The sequence below is a fragment of the Tyto alba genome, unplaced genomic scaffold, assembly GCF_018691265.1.
Source record: "Tyto alba isolate M040663 unplaced genomic scaffold, T.alba_DEE_v4.0 Super-Scaffold_23, whole genome shotgun sequence".
In the NCBI taxonomy this organism is placed as follows: Eukaryota; Metazoa; Chordata; class Aves; order Strigiformes; family Tytonidae; genus Tyto; species Tyto alba.
This window is the reverse complement of record NW_024881297.1, coordinates 5064614-5092375: the sequence shown is the minus strand read 5'-3', so window position 1 is coordinate 5092375 and position 27762 is coordinate 5064614. Positions and strand designations below refer to the sequence as shown.

The window sequence follows — 27762 nt, the reverse complement described above, 5'->3', positions numbered from 1 at the left end:
CTTCTGGATCAGGTCCAGTGTTGTCAGACTGTTGTAAGATCAAGTCCTCCTATCAAAAATCAAATGACTTGTTTTACAATGCCTTGCAGAGATGAAAACTTCTTCAGACAATAAATTTGCAGTAGCGGTTTAGAACAGGGAGCAAACAGGCTACACAAGTTTTACAAATCCCCAGAAAGTTCCTGTTCTTGAAAGATGGTAACAGATTGTCAAAAAGGGTTAAAGCAGCTGTCCACATGGCTCTCCTCAGCTCTCTGGAGTGTGGCAAAGTGTATTGTTTGGCGTAATCATGACACAGATCTGCATGTGTATGTCTTCAATAATTCATGTTGCAGCTTGTCTCACTGTGGGGACAGATGTCAGTGAAATCAGTGACAGCCGATCATGCTGATCCCTCACATAATCATGTGAGAGCTGATCCTGTGGCGACACTGAGCCTTGGGAGCATGCCCATCGATGCCAGTGTGAGGATGACAAGAAAAGGCAGGTACAGATACATACATGCAATATAGGCGTGTAAGAAAATACACCAGTGCACACGCAGCACCACTGTGCATTTGCACAGGTATCAGAGAATATAGCTTGAGTGACGTCAGAGCAGCCGTTGTGGTTTGCAGATGCAATGGAGGGGGCTCATTTTAGAAGCTCCCGATGTGAAGGATGAGAAGCCGACCTAAGATCTTACAAGAACACTGCAAGTTCATAAACAACTTCAGAATGAGCCAGTGGTTTCCTCTGGCTTGCCTGCTTCTTTGAATGCTTGGATGCAAAACTGTTACACCACCTCCTTTTACCTCTTTACCATTTTGCCTTATATTGGTCGTCCAAAGTATCGCAACAGATTACAAAAAAAGACAAAACACAGTTATACCCATTTCAAAGCTCAGATATAATCTCTCAGGAAGAGAAAGTGACTTAGTGATAATTAGAGTGATTGGATCCTTTCATCTGATCTGAAATAAAATCTATTGTTGGATAAAAAAAAACATATTATCCTCAGCATGAAATGGGCTCCTGTTCTTTTTTTTTAATCCAATGTCTAGTCTGAATTGTTATATGTCCTCCATTTTGATACTTAAAAAAACCATCTGATTCATTATTTATGGTGGCATTTTTTTCAAATACACAAATATTTAGCTCAGTTTGGTTAGCTTTCTAACTAAGCATATTCATCTTTGCTCACTTGATTTCTGTATCCATCTTTGAAGCAGCAATTAAGAGAAATCTACAGCCAACTTAATTGGGCATGTTAGACCTTCTATCACTGGCAGAATCTGAGATGTGTTAAGTTATACAAGAAAAACAGGAGTTAACTGGAAGGATAACTTTTTCACTTTTATGGAAGTATTCTAAACACCCAAGTCAAATCTTTGTCTTGCAGTCATATATCAGAATATGACATGTGTCTACACATATGTGCATGCATATGGGATTTCTGTCAAGTGACATAGAATGCCAGAACCAAAAAACATACACGTCCAGGGAAATCACATAAGCAAGGACTTCATAAGAGACCCCTATTTCTAGAGAGGGCCACAGCAGTGAGACAATCATTGGGAAGCTCTGACAAAACTACATTTATGCAATGATAGTTTCTCCTCCAAGTGACATGAGTAATAGCCAACAATTGCTTTCAATTGTTGCATCAGCCATCTTCATGAAACCTAGCAATTAAAAACATGATGCGTGGAATGCGTGTCCCATGTCCAGTCCACATCAGGTTATAATAATACACTCCAGTGAGACAGACCAGAACTCTAAGACTAGGTATTTCTAATTCATAGAATGGTACATTTTGCAGTTTAGTCTTTTGATCACTTTCTTTCCTCTTGTTATTAGAGTGTGCAGACTATTTTCCCCAGCGATGCCAGCCCCAGCAGAAACCTCATCTAAGATCAGTGCATTTAAAGGACATTAATTTCTCATTATACTGGGATCAGATTGTTTTCAAGGCAACATCCTGACTGAGTCAAAGTATCTCATTAGAGCTGCCATGCATACTGTTGTTTAACATCATGTGCCATTTTTCTTTGGAAGGTGCATTTACATAAACATTTCTAATCACAGCCCTGTAAAGAGACACAGTATAATAATTTATGACTTTTAGGTAATATGTCATATGAATCTTAACATATGGCATTACACTGTATGATGGCAATCTTGGCTCTTCTAAGGGAACCTGGATAACATCCAGTGAGATGTGAATGAGCCAAATGCAATAGAAAACCGTATCAATGCTAATCCAGGTTTACACCTTTCATTCAGCACTCCAAGCTTTCCACCAGATGGTTTTGCACAGAAGCATTAATGCCAGAAATAATTGTGTAGACTCCCCTGGTTTTCAGACATGCTATTTCTGAATCCTCAAACATGAAAATAATCCCAGTAAGTGGCACCAGCAATTCACAGGTGCAAGAAATGGTTTGAAGCCTTTAGAAGAAGGTGCCTAAGAGTGACTCAAGAGCTTTACCATTCTGGGCCACAGCCACTTACTTCACTTTACAGGGCAGCTTCTTTATCTATTTTACAGAAGCCCTTTGCCAACAAAAAGCATCATTGTTTCACAAGAAATTAACAAAACTCAGAACAACCTGACACAGCACACTACTAACTGCTGCCATGAAACTTTATATCAGACAGCCATTTATCAGCACCACCCAAACAAGTGACCACAGACACCAGGTCAGGGAAAACTCTGCCACGTACATGAGTTCACTACCTCACATGGCAGTACACTATGCATTGGTTTTGCTGTGCCATTACCCTGATACAAGTGTAAGTGTCAGCTCTGGAACCCTATTTTCAAGCTCATGTGTCCCAAGCTCCACAAGAACTTGCTTATATCAGAATTTATAACTGTACTTCCTTAGATGGCCACAAAGAATTTCACTCACTCTGTGATGGTAAAGTACTGAGCAAGATACTAGTGTCAATGCATCAGAGTATCACACACAGAAATGTAACAATATATCAGAGGCCAACAAGGACCTGATGCCAAAGCAAAATCATCTAACTACAAAAATGGCACTCACATGACCTTCTTGTACCATCTTGTAGAATTGCAGACACTGAGTCAGTCATCATACATAGAGATAATAGCTACAGATTTATTTGTTCAGGCACACACATGACTGTACACATTCTACCTGGACAGGTAAAGGTGAGGTTGTGCTTACATATAATACTTAATTCAGAAAGTAACTGAAGTAGTTAATATCTAGCATACAGAAATTTAACTCAAGTTTAACACTGATAGTAAAATACACAGTATGAAAACATTAAACAGAGGTGCAACTCTATTGTGGAAATTAGTGGCGTGCTTTTGCTACTTTGCTTGGGACTTTCTTGACTTTTTCTTGGCATCCAACTGCGAACTGCAACCCTACTTTATCTGTATGTGGATCCTTCTTCACCATTTCAGTGGAGGTATTACTGCTAATCATGAACCTATTCCAAGAGGTCTGTCATACCCCCATCTCCCATAACAATGCTAACTTCTGTTTCTCAGCTTAAGTCCAACAAGAAGATTGAACTACAGATGCAGAAAAGGCAAAATACGGCTGCAAATTATTTCCTTCTTGGAGAAAAGCGCTCTCCAGGAGCTCCAATTACTGTTCCGTAGCAGCTACCAAGTTTAAAAAAAGTAAGCTGGAGGAGATGAAAGAATCTGCTTTCCAAGATGTAAAGAACCCAAAAGTGGGTACATAAGTAACATACCCACCTCTACACCAGTTCCAACAAAGATGATCACAGCCCCACAGAAACCTTACCAAGCTCACCAGCCCATCCACATTATGGGCCTTCCTCTGTATGTTAGCCACACAGGTGGTTTCATCCCTCATCTCAAGATCCACCAGCACAAGCAGTAAATGGAACTGCTCATGTACTTGTAAAACTCTAGAGGTTTACAAGTCACTCTCTGCCCCCAGTTTCAACCCTCGTACTATCCAAAATAGCAACCACTGCATTTGCATTCAACTGATGTGTCAAAATTTTATCAGCTATAAGAAATCCAGCAAATATTTCTCAGTTTTGCCCATATTATTTCATGTATTGTCATTGCTACCATGTATTTTATTTCCCCTATATATGAAATGGTCCTTGGAAGCTCTGATTTGAGTAAGTGTTCAGCTTAAATAAACAGTCACAGTGAAGTGTTTTGTCTCAGGTCACCTGTGAAGCCTATATCTGCATCAAAATACAGCATCGGGTATATCCTCTATCTCTACAAATTATTAAGAGCTGCAGAAATCAAAGTGTCAAAACGATTATTGTTGAAGGATGATTCAAGTCCCTGGAGTGGCTACCACAGGGAGCCTACAAACTGACCATAATGCCCCTGTATTACTGGGGGCTGGTAGTGCTTGTATTGGGTTTTTGGATTTTTTTTTTTTTTTTAAACACACATCTAATCAGAAACACCCTGATGACAGTGAACTCCACCAGGCAGCGCCTTTGGAATTAATCAGAACACCTCACAACACTGCCAAGAGCTAAATCAAGGGTTTAATACAAAGACCATGATCACATCTCCCCATATCGTATCTTACAGACTATATAAAGCAATGAGACTTTCACCCAATACTCTGGGCATGGTGGGGGAAATCTATAGGAACCCACTCCATGCCAGGAAGGCATTTTTTAACCACTCCAGTTCTTCAACACATACAGCCCCATTCATGCTTCAGCATTCTTACTTGCTTGACACCGTATCATATGCTTAGCTTCACAAAAGGCTCTCTTTGTCCAAGGTGTCTAAAAATGACATCTCCCTGGTCCTAAATGCTGTCGGCCATAGGGGACATGCCCCTTATGCAACACATATGAAAAGCACATATGTCAGCTTTTTCTTTCCTAAAAAAACCAAAAGCCCACTTTTTTTTTTTTTTTTCCACAGCAGCATATGCGTGATGAGCCAGCTGTCAAGGAAATACAATTTTAAGCTTCCTGCCTTCAATGTACATTTTCAGAGCAGTTGAACAAAACAGCATATTGCCAACATTGTTCCAGAAGCCTAAGGAAGAAGAAAGAAAAGACTTAACTTTTGCTGTTAGATCCCTGTTCTTTTGTAGTAGACATGACTCCATCAGACACAATGGCTTCGCTACAGCACATTTCATTCAGGGCTAAAGCTCTGAATATTCAGCAGGGCTCCAGGCTAGTGATTCTGTTGCAGCTAGGTTTCCTGTCTTCCAGGAAGCCCTTGACAAAGGTCACAAACAATTTGCTCATTCCTCTTATTAAAATAAAGATGGAAAGCACTGATGATAGTTCTGCCCAGCAGCTAACTTCATCATCTGTAGCAGTTCCAACATATGCTTGTGAGATAATGAAAAATATAGCATTAAATACAGTGGCAGATTGAATCTTGTTTCAGGGTAAATATACTAAGTCATTTTTTTTTCCTCCTCATTTCCTCAGAACCTGTTTAGCATTAGACTGTTAATATCATCACTGATACATGACAAAACCATTGCATAATATACTGCATTTGAAGCCGGCCCCACCATAAAAGTGAGCAATGACAAAGCATGAACGTTATTCAGGCATTCATAATAATGAAGTGCTCTGAGCCAGCCCTCTTCCAGCATGTTTCCATTTGCAGACCTTCAAAGGACTTCACTTTATATTGGGCGGTGTGCCTCTGAGTCTCTCACCTTCTAAATCAGGTTTAAGACACAATGTCACTTCAGACTTCTTTTCCAGGTCCTGTGACTTCACACATGTCCTTGGCCCTTGCAGTCGGCCACTGTTGTGTTGCTTACTGACAAAGCGTACCTCAAACTGTATTCTTGTCAACCTGTAAAACACATGGTTTATGCTCTCCAAGGAATCTTAATTAGATGCCTAGACAGCATTTTTCCCAGCTTTCCAGTGTTCCAATGCAAACTACATACACATAATTTCAATAGACCAAATATAGATGGGGCTCTCAATCCTCACATCCTTCTTCATGATTGTATATAACATCAGCGATGACCAGTAAATCTGCACATGGGGTCAAATCACTGCCCTATGTGTTTCTGCATACTCCAACAGAGTTCAAATCAAATTATTAGCATCAGAACAAACTTAATTTGTTTTTCCTGTTTTCAAGTTACCTTTCTAGATATTTCCCAGACTCTTCTTGAAACTAAACATACAAAACCCTCTAGAATTTGGCAGGTTTCAAAGATGAACGCTTTTGGAATATGGCTGTAGCAAAACTGAAGTCTCTCAGCTAGTTGCAAAAAGGTTCAGGCAAAAATTGTCCCCAGTATCACCAGTCATTTTTATCACATACTTAAACCATAAGTTATTTGCAGTACTCACCTCATTTCTGTGCTAAATTATGTAGGAAAAAAAAAAACCTGGAGTTGCATACGATTCAACATACACATTTATCAACTGATTTTTTCATACAAAAAGGAATAATGGGTAGTATTGTTGATCACCCCATATTGCCTACTGAAAAGGTTTCTAACTTCTTCTGTAATACCCACATATTGAGCTTCTGCCACCAGTAGCATTACATGTTATGCTGCAAGTTTCATCACTGCAGCAGAGAAAAATTTATTCCTGATCATAGAAACCAATAAATTGTTTTGACACACGAAAGCTGCCAGCGCAGTTCAAAGTCTATTTCGAGAAAAAGAGGGCACAAAATAGACCCCTCGGCTACTGTTACACTGGAAAAGCAAAAGCTGTAAAAGGCTTCCTTACAGACTAGACTATGATATCTCCACTGATGCACCTGCTTTTTGATGTGAGACTGGTGTAAGCAGATGATATCCGACTTCTCAATCTACCAGATAATTATAAATAAGCCATTAAAGTACTGCAAAAGCATTACCACCATATCAGCTGAGTGCTTCTGCTCTTGGTGCTCTGTAGAGTTCACAATCAGAAGCAGCAGAGTCCTGATCTTGCTCTACCTGGACTTAAATTCCACAAATTGCATGTTAGGAGAAAAAGAACACCCAGCTCATGTCATCACCAGGGATATGTAAGCTACAGACACTTCAAGGAAGAGTTCACACAGTAATACTTGCAGAACAGCATGAAATGAACTGACAAAATATTTTGTCAATTATACCACATTATCAAGAAGTCTCAAAGAGCATCACTGCAGCACAGTCACCAGCACTGCAGCAGAGAACACAGCCCTCTGAATCTGACTGGGCTGCTGCCTGAAGCATTTTTGCCAATGACTCATTACCCAGATGTGAAATGATGAATGCCAAGTATTTATTTTACAGTCCTTTTTAGCGCAGCAGTCAGGAAAAGGTGGTAAAGATTGTGACATTCTGTAGCCATGAAAATGCACAGCCCCATTCTTGCAATTCATGGCTTAATTCGATCAGGTCAGGAGCACAGCGTCAGTTTACAACAGCTGACATGCCAGCCCCATGTACTCTGTACAAAAATTCTGCATGAACGGTTAAAGCACCAGGTTAAGCTGGCTCTCTCTTGGCACTCTACCAGAACTTAACACATAACGAGTGGATAGTACTTCCTTGTAGCCACTTCACAATTTCTTTCTCCACTTAAAGACGCACACTTTGGGGTAATTTCCATACATGCACACAGAAATATCAGGTTTCTTAAGAAGCGCAAGCTAACAAGTAAAGCTGTCCATGTATCTTCTGCTGGTATTTCAAATATCCCTCCCTTGTTTCCTTGGGGCTTCAGGATGGCTCTGGCCATGATATTATAACCTCAGATATATTTTGCAGGCTGAAGCAGTCAGCCAAAGGTGACATAGTCAACTAATTCACCTTTTTTCTAGTAGTACACACATATATTATATTGATACTTTTCACTGACAAAGTAAAAACCACAGTGAATTAAGTCAGTAGAAGACAGAAGGCTTATGAAGCAGCTGCTGTAACTTTTACAGCTAACAGCAGCAGTGTTTGTACGGAGCTCTTGAGGAGCAGGGTGACTGACAAGCAAGTTTTGAGAAGGAATGACTCATTTAAACCCCACTCAAGCTGCTCTTACAGCTGCTTAATAAGTGAACATTTAAGAATACTCCTGTATATTCATTCCCACTACAAGAGCATATATCTTGAAGACAGGAAACTGCATCCCTGCCACCTTACTGAAGAAGGGTGCTACAGCTCTGAGTGATCTGATGGGAACAATCTCAGAAGCAGGCAACACGTAACTAATCAAGCAACTACAGGAAAGCTATAGCTGTTTAGGCCAATGTGTGACATAACCACGAATGCCCCTGCAGTGTCGCACAGCTAAGATACATCAGCATCTCCAGAAGAACTAGTCAGGCAAATCCTCTGGATACTTCCCTGCTCCCCACCGAAATTCCTCTACAGGCATACCTCCTGATCTGGGCCCATCTTAACAGTCAAAGGACTTCTGTCTGGAGAAATTCCTCCAGTGTAACCTCACGCCTCTCATAATAGCAAACAATTCTCATGAAAATCTCCAGACAGTGCACAGTGGCTCCCTTCTCACCGTAATTATGAGTGGCAGTTCCACTACATTAGCCAAGTGAAGCAGGAGACTAGTGACCAACATGTCATCTTTCTTCCCACTGCTGGATGTTTTGCATTTCCCATTCCTGTTGTGCTGCTGAGGGTGAAGCAAAAAGACAGCATGCAAACCCAAGAGAGACATAACCTGTCAAAATGCCAAGGTAGGCCAATATTTGAAATAAGCGTAATTTTTACTGGTTTGCAAGTGGCCTAGTGCTATTTGTGAACTACTTTACCAAATGAGACACCCCACCTATATTTATGATGTTCAACTGTTTGCATAGAGTTTCTTCTTTATGAACAGTGAATGTCATCTCTCAAAGTGCTTTGTCAAACTGCAACAGAATCAAACTACAAAAGCCTTCCCTTGAAGAATTACACTCAGAAAAACAAACAAACAAACAAAAAACAACAAACCCACAAACAAATTGCTTACTGCTTGAACACCTTTGATTTTTACCAGGCATTAACTCCAATATTCAAATGCAATCCTTTGGCCAGAATAGAGGCTGCTCGAGGCAATGGTATGTATTACAGTCAGCCATACAATAGAGGAAAAAGGCAGTGTGTCATTGGGCAGAACAGAAGCACATACTTAAACTTGCATCGGTCAATGGCATCGACAGCTATTTAATAAGGTACAGTACTACTCTCAGGCAAACAGCCCTTGGGGTTCTCAGAACACACATGCAGACCCTGGAAATGGCAGTTTCACTTGAGCAGCTTAATTAAAAGCCTGACTCTGAAGCTACTGCTCGTTTTCCCCAGGAACTCTCTCATGTTCGGTTCCATTTTGTCATCACTCATGATATAAAAAGCAGAACACAGGGAACCAACTTCACATCTCATTTTCTGTCTGCCTTTAAAGCCTTTAGCCTTAGAAGACAGCACCACCACTTCAGGTCCCCCAGACCTACTCAGCAGCACTTATTTGCCAGTCACAAAGCATTCCCACTTTAACCTGGCTCCTGGATTTTTACTCTATTTAGCTTTAAGTCAGCATCATAAATCTTGATGCTTCACCTTTCTTGCCTATTTCCTCAGCATTTAAATGATGGCGGTTTTGGGGCTTGAAGAAGGTAAAACACCCATTTCTTAGAGTGATCTGCAAGAACACAATCCACAAGCAGCCACGTTTAATGAAACATTACTGCTTAAAAAAAGCAAACTATTTATTAATATTTACTAAATACTTTTTGAAATACTGTAAGTCCTGCATTTAGATATCTCTAGTGATGTTACAGCAAGAAAAATATTTTCTTCTGAAATGCTTGAAGATGCTTTAGCTCAGAAGCTAATGACTTATAGGTACGTATACATCCCTGCAATTTCAGTTTCTGTTGATATCACTACCACCATGTAGCTATTCTGCTGTCTATTCAGATCATGAGAACATTATTAAATCCATTAGCCCATACTGCAGCTGGGAAAACCGAGACTCAGCAAACAAAGCTGCATGGTCACCCATGCTGGAATAGCTATTAGAAGCACTTAAGCACAAACAGACATCAGCCAAGACAGGGACGCATGGTCATTATAGCCTGTGGTTCTTCAGCTTGAAGGCAATCACCCAGATTTGCTTGGAGAGAAAAAAACAAGGCAGCAGGAGGAAAGGGGGAATAACAGATAAGAAAGGAGACAAGCACATTTTGCAACGGTATGTGCAGACTGAACTATTTGTATTCCCAACTAAGAAATTGATTTTAGTGATTGAAATAGCTTTCCTGGATGAGCAAGGTGTCAAAACATTCAACTGATCCAGTTCAGCTGAGTAAGGCAGTCAGGTCAGTTGGAAGTTATCACACCAACCAACTGCCAGTTTGCCTGAAGCTGGGAACACGCAGGCAGTGGAGCTGGCAAGGCCAAGCACCCAGGGCTGGGCTGCTCAGCCAGGAGCTCCCCTGCTCCTGCAGTCCTCATCTGAGCACCAAGTCGCTAAGTGTTCACATGAGCACTCGCTGAAATAGACTTCTCTTAATGTCACCAGACAACTAATTACAAGGCAAATAACGTAATGAAGTACGCAATCACGTTATAAACTGGCTGCTTGGGTAAATTCCAACTATAACCTTACCCTAGATGTGCCAGAAACTATACATTTCACACACAATTGCAGTAGTTTTAGCGCTACTGCTGGGGAGGATGGGCTTGTCTGGTTTTGGAATACTCAGTGGTGAGCTTGTATATACAGAACCAGGAATAACTGTCCAATCTTGCCTTCTGTTCCCCTCAAGAGGTACTACTGAGAACAGCATTAATAGCCATCCTGTTCAAAGAGTGAACCCATGAGGACAAACTTCTTAGGCACTTAATACACTGGAAAAGAATATGAAGAAGCCCCCTGTATCACACCCAAGGCTATCAAAGCCTGAACTGAACCCTGCTAATCCAGCATCTAACCTTTTAAATGGCCTTAATACTAGATACGTTCTTACATCCTTACATCTCCTACCAGCAGATTGTTTTAAAACTTGATCCCTCTTAACATCAGAGACCACCTTCTGATTTCCAGTGACTTTATCCACAGTCAGTTTATACACATTTCTTTGTGTGCCCATTTCATCTCACAGTTTAAACAGCCTGTCTCCCTGACATATTCCTAGACAGATGCCATCACACAAGTCTAACCAAGCTAGTCTTTCTAGCCTTGTCTCTTAGGATGGGCATTCCTGCCCCTACTTGTACTCATGCCCTCTCTCCTCATTTGTCCCAGTCTGCCATCTTCTTCATTGTGCCTTGCACAATGCTTCTCTGCCTTTATGAGAAAAAAATCAACAAAAACCTAAGGGAACTTGATAGGAAGAAGTACAGCTGACTTTTAGCACTTTTAAGATGGTGCTTATACTAAAACAAGCAATAGCTTTGGAGTTATTTCGTACAAAAAGACCACATGAAAAGAACAAAAGAGCTGTAGGCTGGCCACATGAAAGTAAGTGTCAGTGGCAAGTGTCAGCATCTTCTCTCCTGCTATTTTTTGCAGCCCATTGTGAGTAAATAAAAAAAAAAATAATCACCAACAGAAGTCAATTACAGAAAATACTAGAAGACTGATTAACACTTAGGCACCTATGGACAAGCCTTATCTAACAAAACTTTCAAAGCAGTTTATATACGTGACTCCCTCTCACTTAATAGGAAGTAGGCATATCATCTGCTTTGATGCTGTTAGCCCTACCTGACCTGAGAAGTAAATAAATACTTTTGAGAGTCAGGGTCCAAGCAAAGCATTCATAAACATTCATGTGACCTGGACATTGCAGAGGCACAGGCAGATCACACACTTAACACATCAAGCCCATGGGAAAACTCAGAAGATAATCCAAGTCTCCCACTCTTTTTTGAGTCTTTCCTTTTAGATTAGCCACCTCTACCTATTCTTACTATACCCGTAGTAACTTCTCCCTTGTATCATGCCCCAAAGTAGTTCACTTTAGTGAAAACTCCTTCAGTACGAGGGGCTAGTTTAGAATCTTAGACCAAGTCAGAGTAACCTCACTTACACCAAACCATCTCCACGCTCCTACTGCTTCCAAGGAAGCTCAAGTAGGAAGGCTAACGCAAGCAGGGGATGATCAACTGGCCAACCAAGAGTTACTATCAAATCATACAATCATCAAGGTGAGAATCTATCACCAACTGCTGCTCATACATCCCTCATATAAACACCTGGCCGTTGACCTTATGTGACTTCAGAATTAGTATCTTTTTCAAACATCCATTTTTAATGTTTCTATCACTTTAAGCCACTCCTGTTAGTAACCAAGTACTGGCTGCTACTTCCACCTGCTATGTCAATTGATTAATCACAGACAAACATAAGGCTGATTCTCATGCTGAAGAGGAAGGAAATCTGTATCAACTAATCTTTTCAATACTTAAATTTCATAAAGCTTTCAACCAATGCTACACCTCCAGCCTGTGCTCCAGTTCAAAACATGTCTGTCTTCTGGTGAAAAGGGAACAACTTCTCAGAAGGCTTTTAAACTCACTGCGAAAGTCAACACAAGAAACACAAAGATTATTTTCTTTATTTCAGCCTAAAACAACAAATATTCAATCAGGCACGAAGGACTATACAGATGGTTACTGAACTGAATGGACCATCTTTCAAGGGCCAGTTGCAAAGTGACACCATCACTTTGTCACTCCAGCTTCCCACTTAAGGCAGAGCTGGAAATTCTTCATAAAGAAGCATTCTGCAGATGGCAACATTTACACATGATGTATATCACCTTTAGGGAACCTGAGAGGTTATACAGCTTTCAGAATGTTCCTGGCACTGTAATCCATCACATTATCCCAGTGAGAAAGTTAAGAACTAACCCTCCTTGGTGGTGAGTCACTCAAGCTCTGTGCACTTTGCCAAGAGGTACCAAAAACTCACACTCCCCTCAATGAACCAAAGGATCATTGCAACAACCTCAAGAACAAACAGCAGTGTCCTACCCACCCCAAATGGAATGAGTTCATCATTGCCTTGCTAACCTTTAAGACTCACCATTATAAACTACTCATCTATTTCCCACAGAAGCCATCCTGAAAAAAAGAAGGCACATCTGTTATTTGATGACCCCTATACCAAATTCTTCCACCAAAATAACCTGAGAAGCTGCCTAAGTGCTGTTCGCTGAATCCAGGAACTGTGTGCAACTGGCAAACATCCAGAGGAAATCCTGAACCATGTGGGGTGCTTGGGGGTCAACTGCCCCTCAGCCCAGGACCTCCTAGGTGATAAAAGGAAGCTGTAGATCCCACACAAGACAGCAAACAAGATGTCAGGGCAGCAGAGCTCAGCCGCAAGGTAAAACAAGAGAGAAAAGAGAAAAATGGGTAATTCCCTGACGGGGTTGGCACTGTAGCAAATCATGTCAAACACTAGCACTGTAAGGAGATACTAATGAATCAGTAAGGCTGAATACTACTATGTAGCATTAGAAATAAGAAGTCAGAAGAAGGATTAGACTGAATAAAAGCTAGAGGTGGGGAATAATGAAGTAAATATAGACTATGCTAATATGTAATGAAGCTGATAGAAAAATCAAATGGGATCAAGAGGAAGAGGAGGTCAAATGAACATTAGCAGAAAGGAGAAGCTAATTTGGCAAAGAAGAAGATTAAGCAGCACTACAGCAAACAGGTTGATTTTCAAGATGTAACTTTGGATGGGAAATCATGTACAATTCATCCTTTACTGGAATTTGGCTTTCCTCTTTTCTGCATTTCACATGGGTATGAGTGCCTTTCTAGCTTTGAGCAATTCCATGCGCTGAGACCACTGAAGCAACTTTTGGATCCAGAGCCAACGGTAACAATTACCACTACAAATGTTTCAGTCACTTTTTTTCTTTTTTTTGTTGTCAGACAGATAGCATGTCCCACTTCCACAGTAGTACAAATCGGGGCTCTGGCTTCCCACCTCCTACCCTATACCACTGCAACCATGCCCAAGAAGTTTTCTCTGCCCATCCCAAGAAGTGTCAGTGATTTTTTTTTTTTTTTTTTTTTTTTTTTAAATTTCTCCTGACAGCTCCCACTCTCAGAGATCCCCTTTCAAATGGGATCACTGGGTAACTGCCAGATGGGCAGCCTAAATGAAGCTGTACCAGTGAGGAATCACATGGGAGCTTTCCATCAGTGCAGGTACCTGCAGACTCACGAAGCTTTGCTAGCAGCTTCCTCCTTTGGCACCAAACCTGCAAGGTACTGGAAATCTGGCTAGAGACAGGAGCCAGCCACAGGCTTTCTCATCCTGGGAGAAAGAAGAGGAGACTTCTCTTCCTCCTTACACACCACGTATCCAAGCTTGTTGACAACCAATTCTTTTGAAGCATTTCTGGTGAAGCTTCCAATTTATTATCTCCACACCCCCAGAACTGACAAAGGAATGCAAAACACCTCTAGAAGCCAGTTAGGGATTGCTGGCCCAGCTGATCAGTTGACACACTTACACCTGCTGTATAGATAAAACACAGCTTGCTCAAACCATGAATCTTAGGAGCTTATTGCTACTCAAGGGTCAGCATTAAAGCAAGGCTCAGGGATAGCTACTGAAGAGCAGCACAATGACATGGTTAATTTAGCTGAAGTAAAACCATTACGAATGAGAAAGCTGGCAGTGCGTGTCACACACCACAGCAGAAGTAAGCAAGTCAAAAGACACACCTGAAGGACACCTACCTGCAAATTTAACACCATTAGACATACAAACTACCTGTAGCATGGAAAAGGTAAAAGGTCTACCAGACAGTGGGCCTTCTGTTCATTCATACCCTCTGAATTCAAGAAATACCTATCTCCTATGTCTGGATAGTTCAGAAGGAAAGCTTTACAATTAAAGAATAAAATACAGTCTGCCATAAGCACCAGCACAGCTGGTATATATGTAAGAACAGACCCAGGTTAAAAAGCTGGCTAAGCTCACTTTCCTCCCTTACTCCCATAAAGCTGCTTATTCTAAAGCAGCAGGATTTACCCCCTCAGTCTGCTTTCAGGTAATAACTTCTCTTTTTGTGTTCTACTACAGCCTCTCCCTCTTACAGCTCCACTCCCTCCTCCCACTCAGCCCATGCAGTAAAAAAAAAAAAAAAAAAAATAATCTTTCCATCCCTCCTGCAAGCATGTGTTTATCTCTTTATTTTTAAATGTTACAGCTTCCCAACATCTGTCTCTGTGTGGTATAATCTTACTGATGAAATATTTCATGTTTTCCTTGAGCCCTCATCAATATGTCTCTGTGTTATCAGCTTAGCAGATGGAGACAGAGAAGGAAAAACCTCAGCTTACCTGGATGATTTCTTCTTAAGTGCATACCTACTATACTCCAGAACAAGAATCATCATAATTTTAGCAATGCAACATGATATCTCCCCATAGCAAACTAAATTCTCTCTCCTCTTATGTAACACATGCCTAATTCATTGCAATTTTCCCCTTGGATTCTCAAAGTTCTTCTCACTGAATGCTAATATTTCCAACCTCACTTCATACCTACTGAAGAAACTTAGGGAGACACACCAAGGCCACCAGAAACGTCGCTGGCATAGCCAGGAATTGAACCTTATTTTCCCATACTAAACCACACTCATACTGTCAATCTACATAGGTCTTAGCCAGATGACTACTCTTCTTTAAGCACCTAAAGAAACGCCCCTGAAATGTCTCTGAGAACTCCAACCTGCAATGAAGCTGTACAATGCACAGTGCCATCCGTTTGAAATTCACTTGAACAACCCTAGCACCAGTGACATCAGTAGGTGCTTTGTCACTGACATATCAGATCAGGACTTCCCGCCTTGTGTGTTAACTGTGCAAAAACGTATAAAAGGAAAATGATCACTGTGCTCAGGGCAAGAGCCTTGGTTACTTGCAGCCATTGCTGCAAGTTGATTACTTGTCCTCTCCAAGACAAAAATCAGAAAGAGTCAGTAATAGGAAAAAAAAAAAAAACCACACCACCAAATCAACACTTTTGCCACTTGCACTTCATATTTTGAAGTCTCCTCTCTTCTCCATGCAAACATTCCAGTGATTATAAATAGCAAACAGGTTTCCTTAAGACTTTCTCACCACTCGAACTCAGTCTCCAAAAGCTTGCCTTCATTTTTGACACAGTTGGATTTTGTGTTAGCCCTCCCATGTGATCAAAGACATTTGACCATGACATTACATAGCAACAGCTCCCCTCTATTTGACTAATACGAGGCAGCAGGTGTAGGTTTCCTTTCTCTACCACTTCCCCTTTCCTACAGCACAGAAACACTGCTCCACATATAGAGAAAGCAAGCAGAGAAACATTTCTGACCATTAACTACTGACCACTAAGGCAGTTAACAGCCCAAGGCAAAGCCTGCAGCCATTAAGGTCCTGTCAAAAAAAGCCATTCATTGTATTCAGCTGAAAAGAGTTTTTGGCCAGGTCACCAAAACCACATCAGCTGATTCTAATTCTTTGTCTGTACTCAGCATAGAAATAAAACTCGAGTACTATAAAGCGGAGTAGATCAGGTCCACTTACAGCAGGAGTAGCCTACAAACACATGCTAGCCTACCCGTCTGCAATCTTCACTGACAGTTATACCATGTCCTCTTTATGCCTTGCCTACAAGTACGGGGGATCAAAGCACAAGTAAATGCCAACAGGAGAGTAGCCATGACACTGTTCAGGAGCCACACTCCTTTGTCCAAGGGGTCTTGGGCAGAGCTACAGTGGTGTAACAGGAACTGTGGAGTAAGCAAGAATCAAGCCCAGTGTACTGAATAGCTCAGCCTAACACATCAGAGAATGATAACTGAACTGAAGGTTATTTGTTGTATCTTAGGGCAGGGGGAGGGTTTTTTTATTTATTTGGTTTATAATCCTATCTGAATAAAGGTAAACACATAGGGATTATAAATGAAATAAATCTGAAGCAGAATAGAATGGGGATGGTAGAAAAAAAATCTCAAGAGGGTCAGGAGATAATGAAGATTATACCTCAATATTGGGATTATGATGTTAGTTCTTTATTTCAATAAAACTGGATAGAGATCTTTTATATCAGGGACAGAGCTTAGCTGTAAGGACAAAGTAATCTTCTGGGAATTATGCATACAGGCTCAACATCATTTTTATTGGATGGCTGATGAACTGGAAAACTCCAGGATAGCCTGGTTTTAATTTGTAATCTTAATTTTCATATAAATCGGTACAGTTGGAGGAAGGGGGGCAGATGTAGAGGGACTCTGATGCTGTGCTAATATTGCAGCATTAAGACAGCACATGCATTAAGGCTACAACTGTAACTCATCTAGTATCTGATCCTGCCTTTTTGTCTACCCATCTGTCTCCCATCTTCACATCTATCTCTCATTTCCCCACCAAAAAAATCTCAACAACGACCCGTAAGCAGAAGAGACAAAATTAGTGTAACATTTCATCCACCAAGAAACCTCTACAATACATCTACAAATGTCTAGCTGCTCACCAGGAGGCAGCAGTGTGAAGGATGCAGATTCGGACAAATCCCACGTTTTGTGATCAAATCCATCCTGACCATCCGGTCTGAAATGAAGCTACCAAGCAACGAGCGAGAACATTCCATTTGGGGTTTTAAGTATAGTGTCACCTAAACATGGGTCCTAGACCCTATGGGCAGTGGAGCACTGACTATCAGATGGGCTGAGCATCCACAACTTCTGCTGCTAGCCTGCTGGGGTGAAATGGTGCAGAGATTCAAGAGCCTTAAACTTTTGATGTTGTACATTTTTTGTTCCTACAATGAGATGTACTGTTTTCCTGAGGCTGAAGAAAAGTTCCTCATCGTTCCCAGGAATATTATCTACGGCGTTTCACTGCTTCCGAACCCCACTGTACACAGCAACAAAAAATGGCAAGTTCACCTTGAACTACAGGCCCACATGACCATATCAAGTATGGTATAGAGTCTATTCCTGCCTGAACAACTGATGGTCTTAAGCAGAACACATTAAAAGACAGCCAAAGAGGCACCAAAGGGGGATAGGTCTTTTTTATGGTCATGCAACAGGGTGCTCACTGCTTACATTGCCTGGGCTGGTGTATTAACATCCAGGTCAAATTCCTGTCCTCTGAGACACATCGATTTCCATCCACAAGGTTTCTGAAAGTGCTCACTTAATACAACTATGACCCCAGTGAAACTGATAATCTGGTCCCCACACACAGAATTTAGTCTTTGCCTTATTTCGCTAAAAATCATTGGTCAACTCTGCTTCTTGTTCTGCAGAGTTTCTTTCAGTTGTTTCTCCTACTTCCATCACCTCATCCTTCAGGAACAGTAAAGGCTATCTGGAATATGACACAAGTGAGAGGGAAACTGAAACAAACCAGTCACATTGCCTTGAAAAACACACTGGTCTTCTCAACAGGTTTGTCACATGGGGTTCGTATGCACAGAGTAAGCATTTACATAACTAACAGTCCTGAGCTGCACAACCATCAGGAAGGAGTAACTGCCCTGGAATGAGATAGCCAGGCTATCCCCTCAGTCACCTGTATTCCTCTACCTTCTTGATAAGTAACAAAATCCACAGCATTGATAGAACAGCTGCTTTCATAAAGGCAGCAATAACCAAAGAAGCTCCCAGAATTCCGTAGCACTTGAGAATCAAAACAAGATTTCCAGGGTGAAAATTGAAATGCCAAGAAGATTTATATTTACTTATGCAGATATCCTGCAATCCTAGCCTTTAAAACATGGCCTATTATATTGGTGCTGAGGGAGAGAAGAAAGACCCACCAGACTTATCATTCCATTTCCCAAATATACAGCTACTGTAAAACACAGAGAATGGGCAAAGATATTTTTTAAAACCTGCCTCATACCAAAATGGCAGGAGTGAATGACAGAAGATCATCTGATCTACTTGGACATAATCTTGAAGTGTAAATTTATTTTTTTTATCACTGTTAGGAATGCCTTAAATCAATTCCCACTTCTGCTTTTGTTTCCAAGATGACATCGTGACATGCTGACAGAAATACTGTACAAGCAAGTTGAAGAAAGGGCTCATTTCCCTTTTTCTGTTCCTCCTCTTCCCCTGCCACACAGATCTCTCCAAGTTCTTTTCCCACCTCAATCCCTCCAGGGGAGCCAACAAGTCACTAGAAGGAGATAGAATAACCATCAGTAGCAGTCACAGCAGCACAACAAATCATCAGTGAGCCTGGGTAGGGTGTGGAAAATCATGCCAGATAATGGCATTTCACCAAAATAGAAGATAAAGTCGTATGTGATGGCATCTTATTTTGGATTTCCAAAAAGCCTCCAAGTGCCCCATAAGACCTTCCGGGAGAATTAAGCATTTGTGCAGACAGACATTTTGGCTGCAAGTTAGACAGAGGGATGAAGGGGGGGGCAGGGGAGAGATTAAGATCAAATGGTCAATTAATATAATGGCTGAAGATTAACAAAGAGGTGCCCCAAGACACTAAAACCAGAGTTATTTACAGTCATTAGTCATGATTTAGGAAGGAGGCCGAGAAATGAGGTGACTGACACCTACACAGATAAATCATTTGGATTAGTCAAATCTAGAGAAGAGTGCAAGAACATAGAAGAGATAAAAGAACAATTGCAGCATCAAAACAGAAAGGTAATGAGCATTGGAATAAATAACAGGAATACTGTGCCAAATTCTAGGGAGACACTATTGCAAATCTGAAAAGCTAGCCAGGTTTTTTTGGACAGCTGGGCAAGTAACTTGTCTCTTGTGGCAATACAGATAAAGAACAGAAAACGTGTACTGGAAGTATCTAGGTAGCGAAGCCATACTGTAATATCATTTTATTACACGTAATTTTAGAAAGTGAAACAAAAACAAAACTGGGGAAATCTGAACAAACCAATGTAACTACTTAGTATGAAAGGAAGATTACACCCAGTAAGACTGAAAAGCAGCCACCCTAAAAATAAAGATCAAAATCCTTTTCCGTATTTTAGCTGTTTATCCTTCAACCTCATTGTACCCAACTTCGTTGTTTTCTTTTTTCTTTTCTTTTTTTTTTTTTTTTTAATAAAACTAGGACATTTACACATTTTTCTATATCAGACAGTTGCCATAAGCAAGATCCCCAGTTTATGTTTAAAAATAGCCATCTATACCATCATGTATCAAACACATTCATGCTTGTTTTTACTAGTCAGCATCTGTCACTTTCCACCTGCCCATTCTGGAATTATTTTTTTCTTTTTTAACTTTCCCTTGGAATATTTGGTCTGATCATCATCAGCAAGAAGATAGAAAATTGCCATATCATTCAGTGTAATGTTCTTATGTTTCTGCTGCATTACTTCATGACAATATGAGTATAAATAACATGAGATTTATGAGACAATAATTTTATCACTCCACTATATCTACTTGATGTTAAATTAACTAGTTTAAAAAGCAGGTCTAAACTAAAAAGCAAGGAGTGAACTTCTGGTAGAGAAATAGAATTTCTTCCAAAATGATTACTAGTCTCTAGCACCTGGAGGATTGACATGAAAACTACATAATGCCGGGAAAAGATCAATTTTCCATTAGTCTTATGCAGTATTTTACAGCCTCCCTGTGTTCCTGTTGCCTTCAACCATTTTTTAACTTCTTACCAAATTAAGAAAAGATACAGCAGAAAAATATCTCCTGGCTACTCTGACTGCACCTCTCATTGGCCCATCACACCATTTGTCAGCTGTGACCAGGTCCTGAAATACATCCTTAGGGACATCCCAGAACCAAAGAGATCCAGCACACCCTTTAGCCAAGCAACAAAGCCAACACCAGCTCAAAGCCCCAGAGCGTGCCCAGGGGACAGATGGTACACTGGGTTGTTGGAGCAGAATACAGACCGCTCCAGGTCACTTGAACTCCTCTTGCAAGCCAGCTGGGAAGCTTGTCTTGGCCTCACAAAACTCTTCAGAGAGAAAAGGTTCACGTAGAAGTAACAGACCTTCCATTTGCACAGTTCTGGAAACAGACTGCAGATAAATGGATGCCCCAATACATTTCATTCCTGATATAGGGTAGAAAAAGTCCATGGCCAGCGCTCACTACATCAGCTACTGAGAACTGCACAGTTCCCTTCCAAACTGCAGGCTTTCACAGCATGTATGCACAATACCCTGCAAAATGCAGGTCCTCCCCATCAGTAATTCTTCCAGAGATTCCAGCCATTCAGGGAACACAGAACCCAAGAGGGCTTCGAAGTCACCAGAATAAGACACCTAGACAGCCACGACAGTTGAAAGCCAGCAGAGGAGCTGTGGTTACACCTCACAAAGACATAACCACCGCTTAGTTTGTCTGCTTCAGCAATATTCAGGAAGTTTCCATGAGAAGGAGACACTACTAGAAACACTACGTGCTCAAATTCCTTGACAACTGAATGCAGAATAGCCAAGTATGGTGGGGTTCTCTCAGAAGTACTTAATATTATGTAAAACATCTATTATTTACTGCAAGGAACCCCTTCTATGTTCCAACATGTCTGTTCTCAATTTCACCCCAAATAATGGAGAAAGCAGTCACATCCAAACTGAAAAAAAATATACTCAATACACTAACTTACCATAAATTATAAAAATCCAAATCAGGTCTCACACGTCACAAACTATTTATTTTTCTTATCTGTTAGCCACCCAACTGAATTGTTTACGACAATCTGACACTAACAAACTCCTTTCAGCTGAAATACTGTTTTTCACAGGCATTAACAAGACTCCTTCCCCATACATCCTTGCAAGCTAGTTATCATTGTAAATAGAAAACAAAATGCAGTATGAATGTGCTGAACACAGACTGTGCTAGCGAGCTACCTTAGTGGGTGTCACGGAGCAGCTTGTCACTATGTATGTGCATGTACATTTCTATATAAAGGACAGATTTTCTGACAATTTCTAACTCGAAGGAGACATGTAAGAGCTTAACTGTATTTCTTTAAAAGACTCCCAGTACAACGTAAGTCAATTATTGGGGTCCCTGTTCTATAACAGGAACAACAACCTTTTTACACCTCTCTCAACTCATACTTAAGCTTACACTATCTTCTGTGTTTGCAGAGTCCTGCTCGCTGTACAGAGCCTTCCCCAGTCTTGATTAGATCTAGGCAGTGTTTCTATCAAATCAATGACTAAGACAATATTAATAAACATTTCTCTTGCTAGATCTGTGATATGGGTTGTATGATTTGGCACCCACAGTTTCCAGCCTAGCATAGGTTTGTTTTCATCTTTCTCTTCTACCCACTACAGCCTTCTGCAATGGAGGCTTAGTACACCACAGTCTCCATTACAAAAGCAGTCAGAATTAGGGTGCACTGTCTCTTCCTGGTATTATGTCTGGTTAAGTTCCCATCAATGCCAAGTGGAAGCAACTAAAAGCTCCTTTGGGTTCCAGCTGTCATGTTACTTCCTTATGCCATCTTTTCTTGCAATTTCAAGCCTGTTCATTCCAAACACTTAGTTAAAAGCTTTTCTTTCAGTTCTTATGGTAAATACTTCAGTACTAAGTAGCTTTCCCACTGTTCTTGTCTAATCTTCCTATTTATCAACCTGGAGATTCCTCAGCTTTGCTAATCCTTCCTGAGAGCACATAATCCTGATAGTGATTTCCTAAGCAAGAGAGTGTTAAACTGCTTGATAATTGCCATTTGGAATTTTTGTAAATTATGCTCCTACTCAGCTGTGACTATATTATTTGACAGAATACAACTGCAGCATGCCTTTAAATTTTTAATGGGCACATGCCTTTTTTTTACCTAGCATAGAGAACAGCAATTCCTTGTTATTCCCCTTGACTTCAGCATCCACAAGAGGACTGCTTCATCTGTGGTTGGCAGACAACAGCTTGGTGGGGGTGGGAAGGTATTTTTCATGGGAAAACTACCCACCACACACTCTCTCAACAAGCTGATCACCACGTAAAGCAACTTTTCTTATTGCTGTGCAAGGCAGTGGCTTGATCTTGAAAGCAGGACAAACCAACAAAAACAGTTCTCCCTCATAAATGTTAGCTGTTCTCTAAAAAGGGAAAGTGAGCAAGAACAAAATCCAGCCCTCAAACAGTCCATCACCTCCACCACACTATCACTTTGCCAAAATTCCTGCAGTAGTCCAAAGTGAAGTAGATCTGTACTATTTCTTCTACCCCTACTCAAGGGCAGGATGGCAGCAGAATCAATAGAAACTTTTAGATAGATTTAAATAGAGCAAATTACATGGATTGATTCCTTATAAATAAGTAAAATACATACATATAGTAGTCTAAAATTAACTGTACTGGGTTGAAGAGAGCGTGATGTACAATAAAGACACTTAGGCTCATTTAGTATGAGATATACAGATGCATATAAATAGAATATTTAGGTTATTCAGTTATTGTATTGTGCAACATGTCTGTCTTCTGGAAGTATTTCTTCTGTCCACAGGCATTCCAAACCACATCTCTAATCATCCCACTATGGGAGGTGGGCATTCTTGTATCCTACCTTCAGTGGCACATAATCTTGTCCCACATGGCATCTTCCCTCTACCTGTGACTTAAGAACTGCTCTCCCTGACATTTTGCAAGAAAGTAGAAAAAAATGGCATTGAAAAAGCCAGCTTTTTGCAAGCCACTACTTCCTACATCCAATTCAGTTTAGGCCTTAACGAGGGGCTTTCAATTAGATATTGGAGTCACTAACACAAAGGAGGCTGATCCCATCCTCAGTAGAGCTACGCATGTCAACTCAACACAGACACAGATTCAGCACTGCTATCTTCCAATACTCAAGGGCACAGTAAACAAAAGCCTAGTTGCTGCCAACCATTCACATACACATTTCTGAATTTCCTTGTGAACTAAGTAAAAAACTCCTAGCTTCCGTATTTCCAAATTTCTCTGCTCTGTTAGCATACTGCCTGGGAAATTGCTTAATTTTTGCTTTATTCCAAGTAAGAGACACATAGCTAGGCAAGAATTTAAACACCCCCCAACCTCTGTACAATATCTTTTTAATCAAGAATCACAGGTTAATCCCAGCTTTCAAAATACAATAATCATAGAACATTTTATATACTGAACTCATTGCAGAACTGGACATGAAAATACCTAATCCTGTAGAACTACACAAAATCATGATCAAACTATAGCAGGTAAATCAAACCTGAAATGAAAGGATTAGAAAAGGTTTCTGTAATTCTTTTCTGTTAAGTAACACAGAAGCAGATTTCACCAAATCTTGCTCTGTAATTCCCATCTGGAAAAACAGCACTGGGGGAATGAACAGGTTTGAAGAATGCCTTTTTATGACATCTGTCAAGTCAAACACAGCAATTGGAGCCCTTCATAATCCTTCATCCAGCAGCAGGTACAATGCATACAGTCACGGTAGCACTGACCAAAACCCAGTACTCATGACAGCCACACTGATTCAGACAAGTTGAGCTCTTGCTCCAACACTGCCCATCAGCTTTCCAATTTCTGTTAACCAGCTGAGTACCAGGTGCCTAAGTAAAGTTCTCACCCCCCATTCCCTGCCCCTGCGCCGCTGGGGGAGGAGGTAGAGATATCGGGAGCAGAGCTGAGCCCGGGAAGAAGGGAGGGGTGGGGGGAAGGTGTTCTCAAGATGTGGCAATGCTTCTCACTGTCCTACTCTGTTATGTGTTGTTAGTGTCTGTAATAAATGTATGTTCTTTTTTTTCTTCCCCTAACGAGTCTGCCTCTTGCTCGTGATCATAAAGGGGAATTTTTCTCCATTCCAGTCCTATCTTGAACCCCAAGCCTGGCTCTCTGTCCCTTCTCATTGCCGGAAGGGAAGGGAGAAAGAGCTGCTGCATTGTGGTTGGCTGCCAACCAGGCCTAAACCACAACAGTTTCAATACTATTCCTTCCCTCAAAGCCACAAAATTCTTCCAACCTTACATGAGATAGACATTTTTTCTTCTTACAACATAATAATTACTGTTCTGGTACCCTGGCCTTATCATGAAACAAGTTAAGCATGAAATGCCTCTGTACAGAATAGTATTTCATATTTTCTGTCTTATGTGTTAATCACTTCCATCGTTTTCTTCATTTCTTGCGGGGAGGGTGGGGGAAGAGGGTTTAGGAAGAATTAAGCCATACAGCCTGTGAGAACAAACTAATGTGCCAAGAAAAGTAAAAATAGCCCACAGTACTCCTCTGCTGCCCATTTCAAAGACCTTCATCCATACCATTAATTCCTTAAGTTGTAGTTTAGAAGTTGAGAGAACTAACCTAATTCATTCCATTCCAAGAGCAGCCTGTAATCTATTAGCCAGAGATGCTACAGCTACAAAATACACCATTTGTTTATTTGATTGTTTTAAAACCATGTGGAAACTATAAAACTATGCAATCCTGTCACATTGAAAGAAAAATAATAATAGAAAACAAATTAAGATGTACACAAGCTTGACCTAAAAGGAAATTATAATGCTATGCAATTCCTTCATTCATATTACTGGAAAAATTGAGTTGCTGGTCTTTGACTAAGTTTTGCATGGCAGAGAGATGCATTGACCTCCGACTCTGAAAATTACATATTGTTAAAAACAGCTGAGAGAAACTATCAGGAAGTAAAAGGTGCCTCTGCAGTTAAACGATAAAGTGAGGTAATATGCTGTTTTATGTACCCTTTTTTTTTTTTTGTTCTATTGTTAAACCATGGAGACAAAACAAGTTGTGAACTAAAAGCAGAAAAAACACCCATCACAGACTAACCACTGCCAACCTATGCAGCTCAGGCAGTCACTTTCACCTCAAATACTTTAACACTACTGCCAATGGTCCTTCCTGAAAGGGTTAAAACAGATACTCTATCAATCAAGATTCTGGGGTCTTTTTTGCTTCTTATTTTTTTTCCAGAGCCAGTGGCAAATTGTGAATAAAAACTGCACTTTTAAAAACTGAAAGCTAAGGATTTTATACTAAATTAACCCTACATTTTGTTTTGTTAAATATTACTCATATAGCCCCAACAGGAAAATCAAGTGTGACATTTTGTGATTCTGAAGCCACAATTAGTTTTCTGTAATTTACAATGAAGAATAAAGACAACCTAAAGGACTCCAGCCATAGTTTGTTTAAACAATACACCTCAGAGGTCAAAGAGCCAAAAAAATCTTCTCTGCGCAATATACTTCACTGTCGTTAGTTACTGTTTGTTGCCAGGATCTCTTGAGAACGGGGCATTCCTGAGAAGCCTTGCTAGCAACTGCTAGATCCCAAGCTCTTCTGCTTCCCTTGGTCTTTACTCAAGTGCCTCCAAACCCACCACCTCATCCCAGCTGTCAGCAAGCCCCTGAGATCAGCCATACGTGCTTGGCTGAGGCACTCGTGGTACATGCCATGTCCTTGAAGCACGGTGGAGAGGTACCTCAGTACAGCATTGCATTGTGACTTGATCTTGACTTACAGCTCCAGAAGCTGTAACAGGTCAAGGCTCCTGAATACCAAGTTACCTGAAGACTGACGGGGAAGTATTAAGCACCTTGCTTCTCTCTGCATAACCAAACCAGCAACTTTCTGCTGCTTTTCCTGAGAGGGGGAACAAACAGCAAGCAGGTACAGGCTCATTCTATTGCGCTTCACCTCTTGTTCTTCACAGCTCAGTACTAATCATCAGTCCATAATGCAATATAGAACTGCCAGCCCCATCCTGATGATGTAGTTATTTCCAATTGGCACTTGGGAGCAGTGAAGATGGGAGGCATTACTCATCGCCAAGAGTACAGATGTTTCTAATTGCTTTCCATTACCAAGAATAACAGCTGTTTACATCTATCAGCAAATAATTCACAAGAGCTCCAGACTATTAAGATAACACACCCCACCTGGTCACCATCACAAGTTGTCAAGGCCAAGGTAGTGGCTGCCAGAATCCCCTTCTGCATCTCTGTTCATCAAATGACAGCATGTGTCACCTTCAGATATCCTTATGCTACCCCACAAGCCCTGGCTTCTTGGTGGCCTGACAGATCAAATGGACATATGGATTCTTCATGGCTTTGCAGTAAATGTTTTATGGTTATACTGCAGCCAAGGGCAAATGACAGAGGAGCAAGGGACTTGCAAATAACCCAGTGAAAGAAATATCCATACTTTTAATAAACTAGTTAGCAAAAAAGTGCCTGCTTTGCTCTGCAGCTGTGAGCAGAACAGTCTTTAAAAATACACAGAGTAGCTGATGGAATGATTAGTTCTTCATCTCTCTCATGCAGTGCACAGGGATCACGTCAAGCCTGCAGAATATGGACAGCAAGGGAACTCCATTGTTCCCTTAACCAAATAAAGTTATTTTTTCTAAGCCTAGTGTGGGTGGATGTCAGTGCAAACCGCCACAGACTCGTTTCTGTCACATCAGCCAGTCCAGATTGTTAGCTCTGTGGCAGGCGGGACTGTCCTTTTCACAGCACTTCGCAGCTTGGGGTCTGGGTTTGTGGCAAGGGCTCCCCACCATTTATGCAGTATAAATAGATAAGCAGACAATTAAAATTAATAATTAGGAAACAGACAGCATAACACCCTACAAGTGACTGATATCTAATGAGTTCATCAGTATTAACCATTTCCTGATAATTAAAGCTACATTTTCATCTGCCTAACAGAGCTCTGTATGTTCACACGTCTGTAAACAAAAAAAAACCTGACCACACAAATAAAAGCAGATTACTACCACAGATTCTGAGCCAATTGGACTGACTTAATGAGAAACCAAGTAGAAAAAGAGAGAAGAGTAAGGTGCCCATCAAATGTGTTGGTCTACGCATAAACCCTTCCTC

The 27762-nt window shown here is 40.8% G+C and overlaps 1 long non-coding RNA gene across 1 annotated transcript in view; it reads right to left on the bottom strand.

The window, feature by feature from the left end:
* Positions 1-27762, bottom strand: part of LOC116965234 — a 116710-nt gene that overhangs the window by 51216 nt on the left and 37732 nt on the right. The gene's annotated exons all lie outside the window — the stretch shown is intronic.